Genomic DNA, 18,067 nt, shown 5'->3' with positions numbered 1-18,067 from the left:
TATCAGCCAGCAGTTTGCATGCCAGCAGATTAAGCCCTTAAAACCATGATGACTGTTTAATCTTATAGGGCTAAAAAATCTTTTCTTTTCCCTTTACTTTTCATATCCTGTACAAGGGGAAAAATCCTGCAGCACTCCAAGCATTAATAGCACTTTTATGCCATGTTTTAAACTACAGCATTTTCTCAGTGTGTGCTTGGCAGCAAGCAGCCAGCTCACTGTCACGGAAAGTTGAAAACCCAGCAGGTTAGGAAGCCTCTGAGCCCTGTGCAGCGCCCAAGCAAAGGCAGCAGGGGAGCTTCACATGGATTGAGGAAGCCCATGTGCACAGCCCTGTTTGCAGAACAGGGTCTGCAAAGTAGCAAGAGCAGTTGTCCTTTGCTCTGGTTATGTGCTCTATAGATCTGGAGCCCCGAGACAGGAGGGATCTGGACCCTGACCAGTCTGCACTACAGCTTTTAGTGTTACTCTGGTCACCTGATTCACTTCTTTATGGGCAGGCAGTTCCCCATCCCAGGACATAGAAGATGGGTGAGACTGAGCATCCCATGGGGAGCACATTCAGTGCCCCCACCCTGCCAGCTCCCCTCTCCTGCTCCCTTAGTGAGTATGCCCATTCTCCACTCATAAGAGGAAGATAGGGGTTACCTCCTCAGCAGAGCAGTCTGAGGTTTAATTCTCTAACGTGTGTCTAATGCTCGAGGTGCTGCGACAGGGCAAAGCGGCAAAGTAGGGGGTTACCAGTGCTTCTGGGAAAAACTGTGTCTTTTAACTAGAGACACTAAAGACCATATCAGCCTTTTAGAGTCTGCCCCACTTCAACTTACCCAGAAAATACATGAAATTAAAGTATTTAATTCACTTATGCTAATTTGCGGAGTTGAACATGACTCTATTTTTTACCTCAGGCTGAAAAGTCAGAAGGTTCACCTAATTCACTTACTCCACCATATAGACTGCCTGCTCTTAGTAAAAGCGATGTTTTCCTGATTTGAAAGCCCGTGGGAACAGATGGTTGGCTGTCAGTAACATCAGGCCATGCAATTTCATATAGTGCCCTACTTAGGGTTTTCAAGAAGTTGTGCAACCTTCAAAATCAGCTTCTAGGCTATAAAACGATGCACTTAGTTCTATGTATAGCACACTAAATTCCTTTCATTTCCAGGTAACCCACAGCAGCTCTTTTTATGTGCTCCCATCTCCAAAGCTTCTGCTCCCTGGCAGGGAGGACTTCTACACAACACCATTGCTCTCCAAGCATTTGCTGCCTGGCCTTTCCGCAGGGCTTGGCACTGTTACCTGACCACTGTGACAACTGATTGTGATGTTATGTATGAACATTGCTCTGCCTGGATGAAATCCCTGCTGCTCTTCCCATATGTCCTCCCACTAGTGAGTCCTGATTTCTGCTAGCTCAGGAGCTTTATCTGCTTTCCAGCAGAAAGACTATTGCTCCCCAGCTCGCTCTCAGTGTATATCAAGAGATGAGGAGTGCTGGCTTTAGGGATCTTTCTGACTCCAAAGGCTGCAATTTGGTCCACCACAAAGGATACTTTAGAGCAGCTTGAAGTTCTTACCACACTCCAATTTCTTTCCCCAGTACCATTTAAAATGTATTTACAGTTGTCAAGAACAAAATCTCCAAACTAGCTCTGAGTTGTTAAGATATCTCTGAAGCTGTAGCATCTAAATCCTTGTATATATGTAAGCTACTTTCTCTCTGACTTCCAGCATAACAGATTCAGAGAGAGGCTGGTTTCCTAATAATGCTCTAATATTTGCACTTTTGCCACTAGACTTATTAAAATCTCATTATATAACCAACATATATTATGTAACATGGCAGATTTGATACTCAAACTACAGGCTTATGATGATACATTTTGGAATTTCTATTTATTAAACTATTTTTGGAATATCAGTGTCATCCTGAGATCAGACGTTCAGTACTATACGTAATGGAAACTCTGAGTGTTCACACAGAAGCATTAAACTTAATAGACTTGGACGAGGACAACTCAGCCAAACCAGTTCATATGACTAAGGCAGATCAGTATTTACTGTTTATCATATATGAAATTATATTTATCCCCTAGATTGCTTTTTCCGCCTTGCTTGGGCCCTGTTTAGATAGCTGTTTAATGGGATCCCTTGCAAACACAGGATGTATACAGAAAGCCACAGTGAGTGCTTCCTTTTAAGAAGCTTAATCATAAGACTGGAAGAGGGTAGATTGAGATTAGATATTAGGAAAAATTTCTTCCCTGTTTTGGATGCTGAGGCACTGGCACAGGTTGCCCAGAGAAGCTGTGGCTGCCCCATCCCTGGCAGTGTTCAAGGCGAGGCTGGATAGGGTTTAGAGCAACCTGGTCTAGTGGAAGGTGTCCCTGCCCGTGGTAGGGGTTTGTAACTGGATGAGCTTTAAGGTCCCTTCCAACCCAAACCATTCTATGATTCTATACAATGCCCTACCAGGTTTGGTGTCTAAAATGTTGCTGTAAAACTGAGATGAGCTGGACCACATATATAACCTCTTCCCTCTCTAAATACGATGTAAACAGCAGCAATGACAAATTCACCGCAGCAACCAGTTCCAATTTACTGATGCCATAGGTCAACCCCAGTGCTCTCCTTCATTGATCTTCTTTTTCTGAATACAAAATTTACTGCACGTGGTGTCAACTCACTTAAAGAGGAACTGTCATGGTTTAAACAAAGTCAGCCATAAATCACGCAGTCGCTGTCTCACCCTGCAACCCCCCTCCCCCCACCCCTTGCCCTCCCTTTACTCCTGGAGGGATGGAGAGGAGAATCGAAAAGAATGCAACTCCCACGGGTTGAGATAAGAACAGCCCAGTAACTAAGGTATAACACAAACCACTGCTGCTAACACCAACAATAATAATGATCAAGGAAATAACAAGGGGAAAGAATACAACACCTCAGCACCAACCGACAGATAACTCCCCAACCTCGCCTGACCGAGCACTGACCGATACCTTGCCCAACCCTGCAGTCCCCAGCCCTTCCGGATAACTCCCCGTTACACCCTGGGCATGACGTGCTGTGGTATGGAATACCTCTTTGGTCAGTTTGGGTCAGGTGTCCTGTCTCTGCTTCCTCCCAGCTTCCCCTTCTCCCTGGCAGAGCATGAGGCTCAGAAAGTCCTTGGTCAGACTAAAACATTTGTGTTATCAGCTCTGTTCCCAGGCCAAAAGTCAAAACACAGTGCTGCACCAGCTACTAAGAAGGAGAAAAATGACTGCTACTGCTGAACCCAGGACAGCATCTCTTGATCAAGTTAGCAAGTTAGCCTGCAGCTAAGGAGAAGAACACCAGTGGCTAAAAATATTATTGCTGGCTGTCACTGAATGTCTAAGCTCGTGAAGGCTGAAAGGCAAATATTGGTTGCCTGCATTTTCAGACCAAAGGATTTCTGCATAACGTATGATTCTAATTTCCTAGTCTCTCTGTAAAACACATGCACTGCGTAGCAAATTGGGCATTTACAGCAAAATAAATGTCACTGAACCAGAATAATAAAAATAAAGTGGGGGGAGAAGGGCGACTCAGCTGTGGGCCATTTCCAGCATGCCTTCACAGAGTGAGCTGAACCACACCATTGTCTCTCCCCTCAAAGACTGGCGTCTTGTTCGCTAACAAAGGCCTCGGGGGTAGGAAAGAACAAATTGCAGTATGAAAAGCTTTCGGTTTTGTACATGTGGCATGATTTCTGTTGTAGTTGTGTGGGCAGCACTGAGAACTCGCTGGAAGCAAGCCATGGGGGATCTTCGCATGCCACCCGGCTCCTCCATGCCAGCGTCACCATGGCAGGAAAAGATGCTGGAGGAGCAATGGCTCTTCTCCTGCAGCCACTGCTGTGCCTGCCCAGGGCTGGCAGGGAAGGAGTATTCAATGGCATGTCCTTGGCTCACCGCTCTACCTGCCGAAGGGCACAACTGTTGCAGACAGGAGCAGCATGTGCATGTCTCCTTGGACAACACCACAAGCAAAAGGGAATTTGCTCCATGATGAGGCATTGTGACAAATCAGTGACTGCTCACTAACTAAATACACATAACACTGCACATAGATACAGTCATAGGTCAAAGAGAGGCCTGTTTCCTTGCAGGCACGGCGTACTCGGTAATCTGCCAGACAGATTATGCAAACACACCATGGAGATGACACACGATGCAGGAATCTCCCAGCTATCAATATTTTCCCAGTTTTCTCCCACGAGCTCTTCCCACAACGTACTCAGGAGACAATGCCAAAGAAGAAGCTGTCTCTTAGGAAAACACAGGGCACAGAGGGGAAATGGTGGTGGAGGCTGGTCAGATAAAGGCCTTTGCCATACCACACTGCCTCCAGCCTATGCCTCCCACTGCCAGTAAAAGGCTTCTGTGCTGCTGAAACAGTGGGAGGAAACAAACTCCAAGCAGAAAACACAGTGTACATGAAGCAGAGCACAATGCCTGCAGAGTGGCGCTTGCCAACCTGACCTTGCAAAACCCACTTGCCTAAGAAACCCTTCCTCTGCCGGGAAGGCTCTTGATATCAATTAGGTGAACAGAGACTGCAGAGGGGAGCAGCGCCAGGAAGCTTCCATCAGGACTTCTCTAGTCTTGCCCACTGAAAACCCAACAGTCTCTTGTTCCCAGCACAAAACTTCCTTTCAGGTGCGCTGGTGCTCAGTAAACTGTACACTGCCATTAAAAACAACATAACAGATGGTTTTTTTAATGGATTAAGACATAACTATGATTTTGACTTTTACTCCACTGAGTTTCAACTTTCTTTTTTTAATAACCACCTCAGACTCTGCAAGTCATGAGTCTGAGGAGCTACCAAAAATATGCATGAGTGTTTGTGGCAGCAGATGATCTACACTGAGCTCCTATTCTGGAGAGCCATCACCACCAATCACACTTATCTTTTGAGGATAACTCACTTCAGAGAGTAGGAACCACCCATTTAGGAGGACTCCTGCAGTAAATGCTCTGAAGATAAAGTTATTAAATTTTAACCTTGACTTTTAACCTCTCCTATACCAATGTGATTGACTGTTTATTAGCTTCACAGTGACCAGCTGTCATTTATATGTAATTCTTTCTGATATTTGGTCCCCTCTCCCGATGATAAAAGATATCATTTACCTACAGCAAATGGAAACATAATCTCCCTTAAACTTCAGATCCCCATTCTAAATCCTCCTCAAAAAGATTTTTCTCTATGCATCATCATTATTTTTCCCAAAACAATGTAGTGAACCAAAAGGTTAAATGCTGTAGAATCAGCAATGCACTGGTGAGACTATTATTAAAAATAGTAGTTGCTGTAAGCCTCTTATAGAGTATTAAAATATAATAAACTATTGTCTATTTTGGAACAACAACTGGAGGTTACATTGAGTGGTATGCAAAGACACAATCATCTCCAATTAAAAAATAATGGGTGGACTAAAACCTCTCGTGATGTCAGGCAACTGTATCATTTAATATGTTGTGTATTTCACTTCCACCACCATATTTAATATGCCTGAAATGGTATTTTGATTTCTTATTTTTATGAACTATTATAAATATGTATTGTGTTACAAACGCAATGTCAGTATCGAGGAAGAACCAGTCCAGAATTAAGGGAAGGATCTAGGTATAGTATGAACTAATTCAGCAATTCCCTCAAATAACCGTGTAGAGATTAACATGGTAACAGCAGGTCCAGCCTATTGGTTGCCTTGACTTCCTTTCCTCCCACTCTCTCTTTTATCCTTCCCAATCCATCTCCATACTTGTCAAGGTTATTAATGACATTTTCCTGGCGAAGTTCATGATCCTCTCTTCTGTGCTTAATATTCATGACCCAAATGGCAGCAGAGGGATGAAAGAGCGAGTGTGTGAACGCTAAGCAGGGCGGATGAGAGCAGAGCTGGACACTGCTGCCATTGCGGCTGCCACAGCAGAAAAGATACATCAGGTCTCCTGCGGTAGGGCTGGCAGGAACCGCTTCATCTGCAAATAGGACTTTCTCAGGGAAACTGCACCGAATTTACTTCTGAATTACTTCTTGTTCTCTGTGTGGATACAACAGGCAGTTGACTGCAATGCATGTGAATGAGTATTGTTATCACACTTCAAAATGACAGTGTGTCTATAATAACATCTGGTCTGCAGGCAAACAAAAATTCACACAATTTTTATCCTGATATTTGTAAAAAAATCAGCAGTGATCCCACTATTCTGTCAATGAAGTTGCTTTTGCTGGCAACAAAACAGAGTATTTTTCTAACAATATAGCCATTTAAGGATAGGATGGATGGATGGATGCATGCATGGATGGATGGATGGATGGATGGATGGATGGCAGATGTCTGATCTAAAACAGTAACCCAGACTCTTTTTATAACCAAAGGAGAAAAAACAGAAACCTCCAGACAGTGATTCATCCTTTTATATGACAGATCAAGTTTAAAATGGGTGAGCACGCATTGCCTCCTTGCAGCTTTCTTATGGGTATTACAAAGAAATTAGATGACTCAAGTAGAAACAGATAGATTACTTTAAGATATTAAAAATTAGCTAAGATTAATGTCTCTCCGAACTCTTTTCTATTTCTATAATGTATTCAGTATAAATTAAATAAGGGATCATTTATTTCATCAGCTTCAAATACACCTATAAGTAGTTATAGAGTAATAATTGTATTTTGTTTTGGTTATCAGTACTTCCCATACTTCAGACCTGACTAAGACTCATGCTCTGGCAACATGGAATACCTGGTTTACTGTATAATTTGTTACACTGCGTGTACTTTTATAGGGTTATCTGGGCTCATTGGATGAACTTCCACAAGAAGTATAACTATAGTGGAATCAGTTTGTAATTAATTCAGATTTCTGATGCTGACTATATAGGTAGCCAGTATTTCGACATTTCACCCACAGAGGAAATAGCCTAGCAATGTAATGAACTTGATGGGATATACAGTGGCCTTTCTGAATTAGGAGGGAAGTGACTCATGCTCTCTGCAATATGTGTGACTTTTAGTCAAGAGACAGAGATTTAAAAAAGTATCCTAAACATTGTAGTTTTCATCCCGACCCCAGTGGGTGCTGGCCCAGCACCATGTAAGCTGTACATGTACATGATGTGTTCATCTTTTTATGTTTTTGCTATGAAGCTCCTGCTTTCTGAAGAAACAGCACTTTGTTTAGGAAAGCCAGCTTGCCATTGATCAAAACTGTCATTGCCCTGCAAGGAGACTGCAGGGCTTGAACTAGAGCCAAACCTGCTGAGCTACCAGAATGAAGTGGAGCAGTTAACGTACTTACTTCCTGGTCTGGGAGGAGAGAGGAGGGCAAGAATGTCCCCAGTAAGAAAGGCGATGCCTCTGAGTGCTGTGCAGCACCCTTGAAAGGATGGGAATGGGGCTAGGGGCACCATAAGTGCAGCAGTCCTGCCCTTGGGGCCCTTTCAGCTGGCTCTGTGGGGTTGTCATTAATAACTGCTTGTGCACTGAAGGAGCTGGTTGGGCGCCACGCTCAATCACAGGGTTAAACTGAGGACCACGTTTTGTGAGACTGCATTAAGTCTGTTTCGTGTCAGGACATCAAATGAATGAGCTTGATAATAAATCCCAGCGCTATAGCCGGTGGGCATAAGGCCTGCATGTTTGACTGTATGCCTCATTACACACCTCAACACACACACACAGAGCACTGTACACAAACACCTACATCCTCATATTCGGGATAATTCTGATTTCTCTGCCTCAATCACTACTACACCCTACAGGCAGGTATTACCCCAGAGCAATACAGTAACCAGCTATCTGCTCTGTACACACTAAAACTTAACACAACAAATATAAATACCATACAAAAAATAAACCACATAAATTTCTTTTTTTTTCTCACTTCGAGTTCTGATACCCTGTGCTGGTGGGAGTAAAATTCTGTAAAAGTGAGACCAATTCAACCTTGCAGCATATGCTCCAGGCTGAATCTTACAGACCACAGTCAGAGTTTCTGTTCGTACAGGGAAGCAAAAATCCTCCCCTCCTCGGATTGTGACAAAACATGGAGCAAAACAGGCTTCAGGAAAGTTTCCCAGAAACCACAGACTCAGAGAGCAATGGGATTTATGTTTAGAGCCACTAACCACTCAGCAGAGCCAGCTGATCTCTGGGGGGGGCTGTAAAGCAAAACCAAGAAAACTGCCAGAATGTAAAGTATGCTGTGGAAGTCTTGGGAACCAACAGCAGTGCCCTAAGTTTTGCTCCAGCTCAAGAGAGCTTAAAACAAGGGAATTTAATGTGCGTTAAAGAAGACATTTATGTAAGTGAAAGAGAACAAATAATTTTCGAACCAGCAATTCATGAACCAGTGATCATCTTGTCTAAAGTACAATGGAAATCTATACAATTGTTCCTGGACAGTAACTGTTCAGGAGCCGAGTTTCAATGGCGTGGTGCTCTGTTCATTTAGCACTCACAGGGACATGGGAATAATAAGCAATTGGAAGGGAGGACAGTGCAATCAAGCATCAAGCATGCAAAGCATCAAGCAGGCATCAAGCAGCAAACAGGATTTTGGCAGTTTCTGTGTGGTGTGGAAGAGCTCTAAAGCTTTTCAAACCTATAAACAGTGTGACTGAGTTACACTGCTGCTCCGCAGGCAGGACACTTTCGTAAAATGCACAATAAAGGACCTAGAAATGTAGGCATGTGTTTTCCATCATCAGTAATATTTCTGTCCCTTTTTACTGCAGCATCTTGTGACTTCTTCCTGTAAAAACACACAAACTAGGTAGACAATCAGTGGTGAAAGGAATTATTCATGCCATTTAGGACACAAAGTATGCAATTAGCAAACAAGAACACAAGTTTTCAGTTTGAAAGAATACTTTTTAACAAGCAGGAGTCATTGTACTTTACTAAAAATACTGTACTTTATGTCTGAGAACTTCTATTTCAGTATCCTTTATGAACTGCATGGCAAAAAAAAAAAAAAAAGAGAGGGCAATAGGGAACCATTTTCCATGTGCGTAAGTGGAACTGTGGAATGGAAGGGATCACTGGCTTTGGTGCTGAGCCAGCCATGGCTGTCTTATGGCCTGTCTGAGCTAAGCTGTATATCCATGAATGCCTTTGCATCCCAGAATGTGTTCCCCTGAGGTGGGAGCATGCAGTGTTTACAGCTTACCCACTTATGAAGCATGTGCTTCTGTCCCATCAAGCTTCAAGGAATGTCACCCTGTCCATGAGAGACAGGGTCAAATCCAGGATTCTCATCCCAAAAGAAATATGACCCCTGGTACATCTCTGACTAATGGCTCCAAAATGCACGTTTGCTTAGAAACAGAGCAGGAATCCATGCAGACAAAAGTGGTGTGGTGTTAAAGAAAAGATAGGAGGGTCTGTACTCGACTATGATCATTACCTATTTCATTACATGTGTGAACTTTACCCCATATTTTATGTTTCCCCTTAGAAAGGTTTCTATCAGCTTCTGTTCTCCTTATGGACCCAGCACAGAAAAAGAATAGCTGGGACAGGACTAGTACCACTTGTTGAAAAGTAGAAAGCTACCTGCAGGAATGAGCAATTTCATCCTGTGGAGTATGTACCCGCCTCCAAATTACCATGCAGAAAAAGCAGCTCAGAGCTTAACCAACTTCTCCTGGATGTGGCTTCTGAGCCGCACTCAGCTTCCCTTTTCCCACAGAGGAGCTAGGGAACTACCGTGTGCTGCAGGCTGCACATGAAAAGCATGGTTCACTGCGCTTTTACAAGAGCGTGTTATAGGATATGCACTTGAGATCACACTCTTTGAACTTGTATAAAGTACCAGAATGAATCCAAGTTGTTTTATTTTCCCTTCGAAAGCACTGTTTTGTGTCATGTTTGCTTTGCCTGCTGCTTGAAGCTGGTTTTGTTACTCTATTACACTGTGGGTAAGTAGCAGTGTGCTAGCCTTGAAAACACACATGCATTCCCATGGCCAGTAGAGAGAAACTCAAAGACTGACGCCACTTCTCTGCTAGTGAATGAACACATAAAGGCTGCATAATCCATGTTTTATTTTCCTGTACAGGTGTCATTTGACCCTGATATCCTTATAACTCCCTATGACCTGCAGCCCGCTGGCCTCTGGTCTGAAGCAGCGGCTTTTGTTCCTGCTGGCACACCATGCACAGCTGCTTCCATCATTGTTTGGAGGGGGACAGATGGCTGTTCTCAGCACAAAAAGGAGATTAAAAAAGAACTGAGCAAATGACATCACTATGCCCCTTGGGATTTAATTCACAGGGCCTATGGGGCTATCACCAGTACAAACTCAAACTGCAGTTGGCTCTGCCCACGGAAAGAAGAAAGTTTGTGTTTCACAGAATACACGGCATTGCTTTTGAGAATGTTGTTTCCACCACCCTAATATTTATATTCTTTAACAGCTCTCAAGACAAGCTGAACAGACACTGCCCTATCAGCAGCAGCACGTATAAAGTATTCTCAAAGCAAGACTGATACTGTACCCTACCGCTATCCAGGCCTGTAGTTCAACTGCAGTTAACATGATCTAAAGCTTATTTATTTTGTTTCATTTGTGATGAGGAGTTAATCAGAAATGGTTGGGGAAACAGGAAGCACAAGGAGTTGCACCAATCCTGCTAAGACATTTTGTAGGTAAAACAGTTCATCCATAACTCATAGCCCCACTTCAGTCAATGGAACTAAACAACACAAAGTTTGAGTTCTGGAAGTAGTTGGCTTTGCAGTCACTTTTCTGCCTTGAATTCATTGCCAGATCTATAAAACCACTCTCAATTCTTCCCTTCTGGTCAACAAAGGACAGCAACCACTGTGGTGCCCCACAGTGAATTCTCTGGGGAACTACAAATACCTTCAATGGACTGTGTATACAGCGATCTTGTCCAGCTAAAGTATTTTCTGCAGCTAGTGTTTATCTGAATTTATGTTTTATCTTGAGTATATTACTTGATCACTGCTTGGGACAGAGGAATTTGGCCTCTGTGTATGCATGGTACTTGGCACCATCTGTACCAAAGTTTTTCTGCAGAGCAGAGAATTTTGCTTTTCAACATGTCTCACTGAAGACACTCATCAAAGTGGCCACGTAGCTGCTATCACCCTCTTTATGTTACTTACAGTACTAGATATGCAGGAATGGTGCCGTGTGAAGATGAAACCATTCCACAAAGAACAAAAAACTCCTTCAAGGTGGCTTTGGTTGTGTGGGTTTTTGTTTTGTTTTGGTTTTATTTGTTTGTTTGTTTTCCTTTAAGGAAAAAAAGGAAGCGATTTCTTCTTTCCTTGAGTGACTGGGAAGAGCAGAGATGCACTCCCGCACTCAGCCCGAGCTGGGGCTGGGACCTGCTACCCTACAGCACCACACCGCAGCTCCTGCCCCAGCCCCTATGGCTGAGCCAGGCTCAGATTAAGGACGGTTTTACTCCTAAGCACAGATCAGCATCCGTGGGAAATGTCACTGTCTGTGGTTTAGCTCAAAGAACCAAGCTGAGCCTCCTTCTTCCTGCATGTAACCACACAGAGTAAGGTTCAGATTATCCCCTTGGGCGCAGCTGTAGAAACCACCTCTCTCTGGGAGACCACTGGAGCAAACCCATGGGTTTGCACAGCTGTGGCCAGGGGATAGGAGCACAGAAAACCATGATGCTGATGAGACAAGAGATGTAACAGCTCCAACCAAATGTGCTCTGAGTTTTACTGTCTCAGCAATGCTGACGGCAGCATCAGCGTACACTAGAAGGGCTTGAACCAACAATGCACTGCACGTCTTCCACTAATTCATACCTGAAAGCATTCAGCACACCACAGAGTTAGACCAGAGGTTATGATAAAACAAGAGGGAGGACTCTTTGCTTTATAAAGTATCATCGTTTTTTACTTTGCTAATCTGAAGAGTAGAACAGCCTATCAGTCAGTCAGTACACTTGAACTTGGAGGGGGATTTTTCAAGGAAACGTGTTTTGTTACAGAACACGTGACTCATCAGACCAGGAACTTTACACAGGGAAGTTCTAACCAAGACCCAAATTCCCTTTTTTTTTTTTCAAACTGTGGAAACATTTAAGTTTGAAATATTTTAAAAAGCAGTTTTCTGTTTGCAGCTTGAAACATTTCGTTAAAAACAGCTAATAAAGCAGTAAATCCACTTGGAACAGTTTCAGTCAATCTAATTTAAATATTTTTCTGCCTTTAATCCTGCTTCCTCAGTGCTCAGCCATGAGACGTTGAGTGTTTTATCACAACTCACAACAAAGTAAGAACACAAGTGCAGAAATTGCCCTTTACTGTTATAACCCTCCGCTACAGTCCTTTCACAAAATGTTAGTTTCACAGGTGATCCTCTACCCGAGCAAAGTTCTATTCCCCTGCATCAGCTCAATACAGAGACACAGGGGCTTTTCATTCATTTTTTTCTGTTAATCTGTTGTTCCTCAGTGCTCTTCTAGTCTGCAGTGACAGCCTCAGTCCCACTGAGAACACCTTTTCTGCTACTAAAACAAAAGGCATGTCTCTAATACTTTATTAATTCCAAGCAGAGAAGCGTTTTGGTTGAAGAACGCAGTAACAAAAGGCTCATGTCTGAGCAGGCTGACCTGGATCACAGCCTTCTTCTGCTTTCAATTTTTCTCTCTTGAGACTCCAACAGAAAGACAGACTTAATCTAGCCAGCCCAGGAAGAAGGAACCCCACTGCAGCCATGCCCTTGTAAAGGCCTGTTGACAAGAAGCACCCGTGAAGGAATGCCTTAGAAAGACCCTCAGCTGTTTGTAAAGTATCACACTTCGGCCCCAGTGGAGGGGACAGACACACTTAATATAGAAGGCATTAATGAAGGATTTATTCAGTCAGGAGTAGACAATGCAGCATTTTAAGCCTCATGTTGACACAAACTAGTCAAAGATTTGCCAAAGCACAAGAAAACAAATAAATCAGATTAAATTGCAGTGAAAGAAACCTATAGTTCTATACATGTCTTTTTGGTGGCACATTTTCACACTGCATTAATTGCCTCCATTTACATCAAGTTCATTCCCAAATTAGACAAAACTTTCTTCTTTTTCTTTTTTTCATTGCAGCATTAAAAATAACAGCTTGTCAGCTCTACATTTTGAAAAATAGGCTGAGCACTGAATTGCCCATTCAGACAAAGTAAGTTAATTTATCACTTAAATGCATTTTCACTTCATTTTAAAACCATCTATTTTCTTTTAGCAGTTTAACAAGTTGGTTTACTCTCGCTCTAATACAGGGAGATTTCATTAAATGTCCTGCCATCTTCTATCAGCATCATCATGATTACATGTGGCCCTTGTTTAATTTTAATTCATAGCAATTTTTTGCAACTTGCCAACATGCATTCTTAGTAATTTAACAGAAGTACAAGATCAGCATGGAACACAAGCCACCTGCTTCCATTTCCCTTGTGCTCCGCATTTCCTTCGCTCCCCAATTTCACAGCTTTCAGTGCTGCATGGCACGCGCAAGGCACCAGACCTGGAGACTTTCCTGATGTATAGGATAAGGGGGCTTTTTGCTTTCTTACTCATCTTCTTCATTAACTTCAGCAGTGACAAAATGTTACAAAGAAAAAGGTTATCAGGCAACAGTTCACAAATCACCTCAAGCTTTACAGGCCAAACTTCAGCATCCTGAATTTGTTTGCAAGTTAACAGGCAAAACGTGCCTTACAAGATATGCACCACTTGCTCCGCAATGCTCAAACCACTGAAGAGGCTGCTGCTCTAGCAACGGTTCCTAGCTTGGTTTTTAGGAACAAGCAGCTTGTAGCAGCAATGGGACAGACCGTGGTGGCAAGGAATGCTTCTAAAGGAAACCACTGCAATCCACAGGTAGATGCAGGTTAAAAAAATAAAATGTCCTTACTAGATACTACCACTTATAAATGCCAAAGAGCAGGGGAGGGTGTAGTAATAACCCCAGCTGCAGGCTCTAGTAACACACGCCAAGCAGACACCAGCACTTGAAGGAGCAGCAGTAATCCCCTATAGACTTACAGGTTGCTTCATCACATCACCCAGATTAGCTTCCAAGTCTAGAGCTTGACTTTGCCACTGACTGCCACACTGCTGCCTCTATCCACATGATGCACTGAACGCTGGTGAGATAAAGCCCTGCACCTCTCTATCGCCTCAGCTACATGGACTCTGTGGGGCAGAGGCAAGGAGGAGCATCTGTCCCAGGGAGTCCCTGCTACAAAGAACCAGCTCCTGGAAATGAACAAGTAGTTGCTCTCAACTAACAACAAAGCCACTAAAAAGCAATTATAGCTTTTTCTCTAGCTGTTTGCCCCAACAGTCCAATCAATGATGGTCTCAACAGTATGAAAAACATACCTGTTTACTCATAAGGGGAAGAGTTAAGAACCATCTCAGTTCCAGGTCTCTACCCCCAGCCAGTAAGGGCTAGGTACCAGATTTTGGCACACTGTGTGCAAAGGGAAGTGATGAGGGGGAGGCATCACTTGTCAAAAACCACAGCAGTGTTAAGCACCAAACGAGATCAGAAGGGATAAGGAGATCACTCAGGGACAAGGAGATTAGCTCCATGGTTTCCCATGGGCCAATGTCATGGGAAGTTTAGGCTACAGGTGAGGAAGAACAGTGGTGATTCTGGCAGATCAGAAAAATACCAGTTAGGGAATCAGAAAGTTATCCTGAGCAGCCAGAGCTATATGACTGAAACACCTCCTACAAAAGCAGTGCATCAAAGACAACGTACAACTGCAGTACTTTCATTTCTTGTTTTTGAATGATAAAAAGTTCCACTTGAAAGGAAGAAAAATTCAGTGAATTTTCTGCTGAGACTCTTCCGTAGTTCAGCACCAGCTCTAAACGGGATCTCTGCCATTTCATAATGACAGATTTTCATCCTATGCATTTTTCACCTTCTGCTTCTTGCCCTTTTGTAATTGCCTGTCTGACATTAGAAGTGGGCCGTCCATCCTTCTGAATACTTTTAGGCCACTATTTTTAATGCACTTTTACATACTACCAATATACTTGTAATTTTCTGCTCATAGTCAGCTGAGATGGTCCCATAACCACATGAAACATCAAATGAGAAAAACACTTACTGAGCTAATTCCATTGGTAAAGTTTCATTTTTATGCTCTAAGGTGAACTAGAGAAACTTACTTTCTTTTTATTTTTCAGAAAAAATGAAACGTCCTCTATGGTTAACTATACAGTAATTCATGCAGTGAATCGAATAATCAGACACTCTAGCTTTACAGAAGTACTTTAATGTATGCTTTAGCAATTCTGCAGTGATTTATATTTACAGAAGCCCTTTAGGATTCAAGGGCTTTTAAAATGGCAGGGTCACAGAGTAAGAAGAAATTTCCTTTGTTTATTTGGTAAATGTGTACAGTCTCGCCATTTATTGTTCAGAAGAAACTGTCATCATATTTATCATCAGTAAATTTTCTAAAGTCTGCAAAATATCAACTAGCTGCACAGCTAATTTATGAAACTCATTGCTATTTTAAATCGTTGCTATGTGCTGAACAACCCATAATGGAGCGCATTGATTTTGACACCTAATTTCCTTGTGTTCATACTTGGGCAAGACTCCAATTGACGGAACAGACTATTTTTCAGTAGTGTTTATTATTTGCATTGCAATAGTGCACAGGAGCTTGAGCCTAAGGCAACAGCGATGCTAAAACATGGAGTAAGAGACCGTTCCCTGCCCTGAAGAGCTCACAGTCTAGAAAGCTGTCCCACCTGTGTAACAAAGGCTTTTTTTTCACACAAGAAAAAATACGAAATGAAACATAACCACAACAGACAAAGACATTCATGTTTAAGCCTGTGAAAAAGAATTTGCAAATATTGAGCAAGGACCCAACAGCAAATTACCAGTGTGTTTTAAAAGTGCACTATACATTACACCTCAGGTAAAGATCGTGTTTCTCCTTTGCTTAAGTGCTGAATTACTGATTAACATCCAAATGAAGAGGAGGAGGGAAGCAGAAACCCCATTTTAATTCACAGCTTTTTCTCCTTGCTGTCCCAGAATAACCAGATCCCTTATTTCTTTGGAGAATAAATCTGCACAAGTTCAGGAGAGAAATGTGTGCAACAATGGGCAGTCAATTTATTGAACTTTTATAAAAGTCTTGAGCTCTCCTTGAAAATTATAATGGGATGCAGATTGTTTTACAACCCGATACTCCAGTTTGCAATTCCTAACAAACCCCGAACTGCCTGAGAACCAACCCTTGCTATTGCAAAAGTTGCTGCCAACAACACATACACAATAAAATGTTTTTAGAACATCTACTGAAAAATCACAAGTATCTCAGTTCTAAATGAGCCTCTCTTAGACTTTCCATTAAAATAAATCTTTAAAATAACTTCCTAAGTATATAAATAGAGCGCAAACTAAAACATATCGGAGCCAAGAAATACCAAAGCTAAGAATTATCTGAAGAATTCCAGTACTGCCCTTCTGGGTACAACACGAATCTACCAACTTACAGACAACATATTTTGTCTAATTTTGTGTGTGTGTATATATATATACATACACATATATATGTATTTATAGAGTCTGTAATTCCATGGACATAATAGGAAAGCGTCAAAAATTAAGATAAAGGTGATAGTTTATCAAAAAGTGTGAGCGGATTAGACTTGGCTGAAAAGCAAGGTGGTTTCTTCTGTGTAAAATCTGTCATCTTTGCTTTCCAAAACGTTAAACCCCAGTGGAAACAGTGAGCTTCTGGTGGAAGGAGTTCTATGGCAAAATTTACTCAGTTTCAGGTCTGCCATGTCCGAGGAAGATCTGCCAGCCAGCCAGTGGTTTGGGTTCTCATCTTAACGGCTGACTGCCTGAGGCCCAGGGATCATTAACTTCCAACATAATTAGCCAATCTATCAGGCAGATTACACCAAGGCTGAGGATACCTAAAGAAATCCAAGGAAGTGGTGAGGTGTGAGTGCTGAAGATGGAGGTGTGATGTGAGAACACATATGGTCACTTGGATTGAGTATATTTTTTGTTTTGAATGAAATATTTCAGGCTCAAACATACATTTCCTGGAAAAAAAAAACAAGAAAGAAAAAGGAAAAAAAAACCCTAGGTGTTGCTGGAAAATTTCCACATATATCTAACCTGGACTCCTGCCGAAGGAGATAGATAGACTGTGCTTACTGGAAGAACCAGGATTAATTTAACGAGCAGTGGGTCTACTTTTTCAGCAGTGAAGGTAAAAATAAATAATGAGCAGCTGCCTACTTCACTATGCAGTGACCAGAGGCCTTAATCCATTTGATAGACCATAAATCTGCATGGAAACCAAAGAACAGTGGGAGCATTTTTATATTTATGAATCCATTATACTCATGTAATATAACATTACCCTATTTTTCTTTAATACATCTGCATATGTATATATCTTTCGATATGCTAAGCACATACAATATATATGCATATAACATGCATATCAGTATAGAAGCATCTCTGTATCTAAATTTAATTAGCTCGTGATATTTGAAAAACGTACTAGAGGCAAAAGAAAGACTTGGCATGCCGACTGGAGCCATGCACTGTAAACACCACCCTCACATACCCAAAGTCTGTCTCTAAACCAGACGTTATTGTGCTAAAATGTGTACAGGTAAAATACAATTATCAGAATATTTCATCAGAAATATGCAAATATTTAGACTTTTGGAATCACAGTTCTACCTATTACAGCCCCATACAACTGTATTTTTAATAGTGGATATATAGGGATAAAGTACAGCAGTTAGAAAGACTGCACGCATTTTTTATAGGGATTGAGGTTCATAGCCAAATTAAAATAAAGCTTTTATTCTAAGCAAAACATGTCACCTGCTCCTCTTCCTGCATACCACTCAAATGTTATTGTTGAAATAAAGACAGTGCTAGGAAGTATACTATTAAAATAGCTTTCTATCTCGAGCAGCTGCGTACATTTACTGTCAGCAAGTGTGTTAGCTAAATAAAAGCCTGAGCTGCCTACCAA

General features: G+C 42.1%; 1 protein-coding gene across 1 annotated transcript in view; it reads right to left on the bottom strand.

The window, feature by feature from the left end:
* The window catches only part of CHN2 (chimerin 2), a 166,711-nt gene that overhangs the window by 25,874 nt on the left and 122,770 nt on the right, over positions 1–18,067 (bottom strand). The gene's annotated exons all lie outside the window — the stretch shown is intronic.

The sequence above is a fragment of the Lathamus discolor genome, chromosome 2 (genome assembly GCF_037157495.1).
Source record: "Lathamus discolor isolate bLatDis1 chromosome 2, bLatDis1.hap1, whole genome shotgun sequence".
In the NCBI taxonomy this organism is placed as follows: Eukaryota; Metazoa; Chordata; class Aves; order Psittaciformes; family Psittacidae; genus Lathamus; species Lathamus discolor.
The sequence above is the reverse complement of the archived record's forward strand: the minus strand, read 5'-3'. Positions and strand labels throughout refer to the sequence as shown.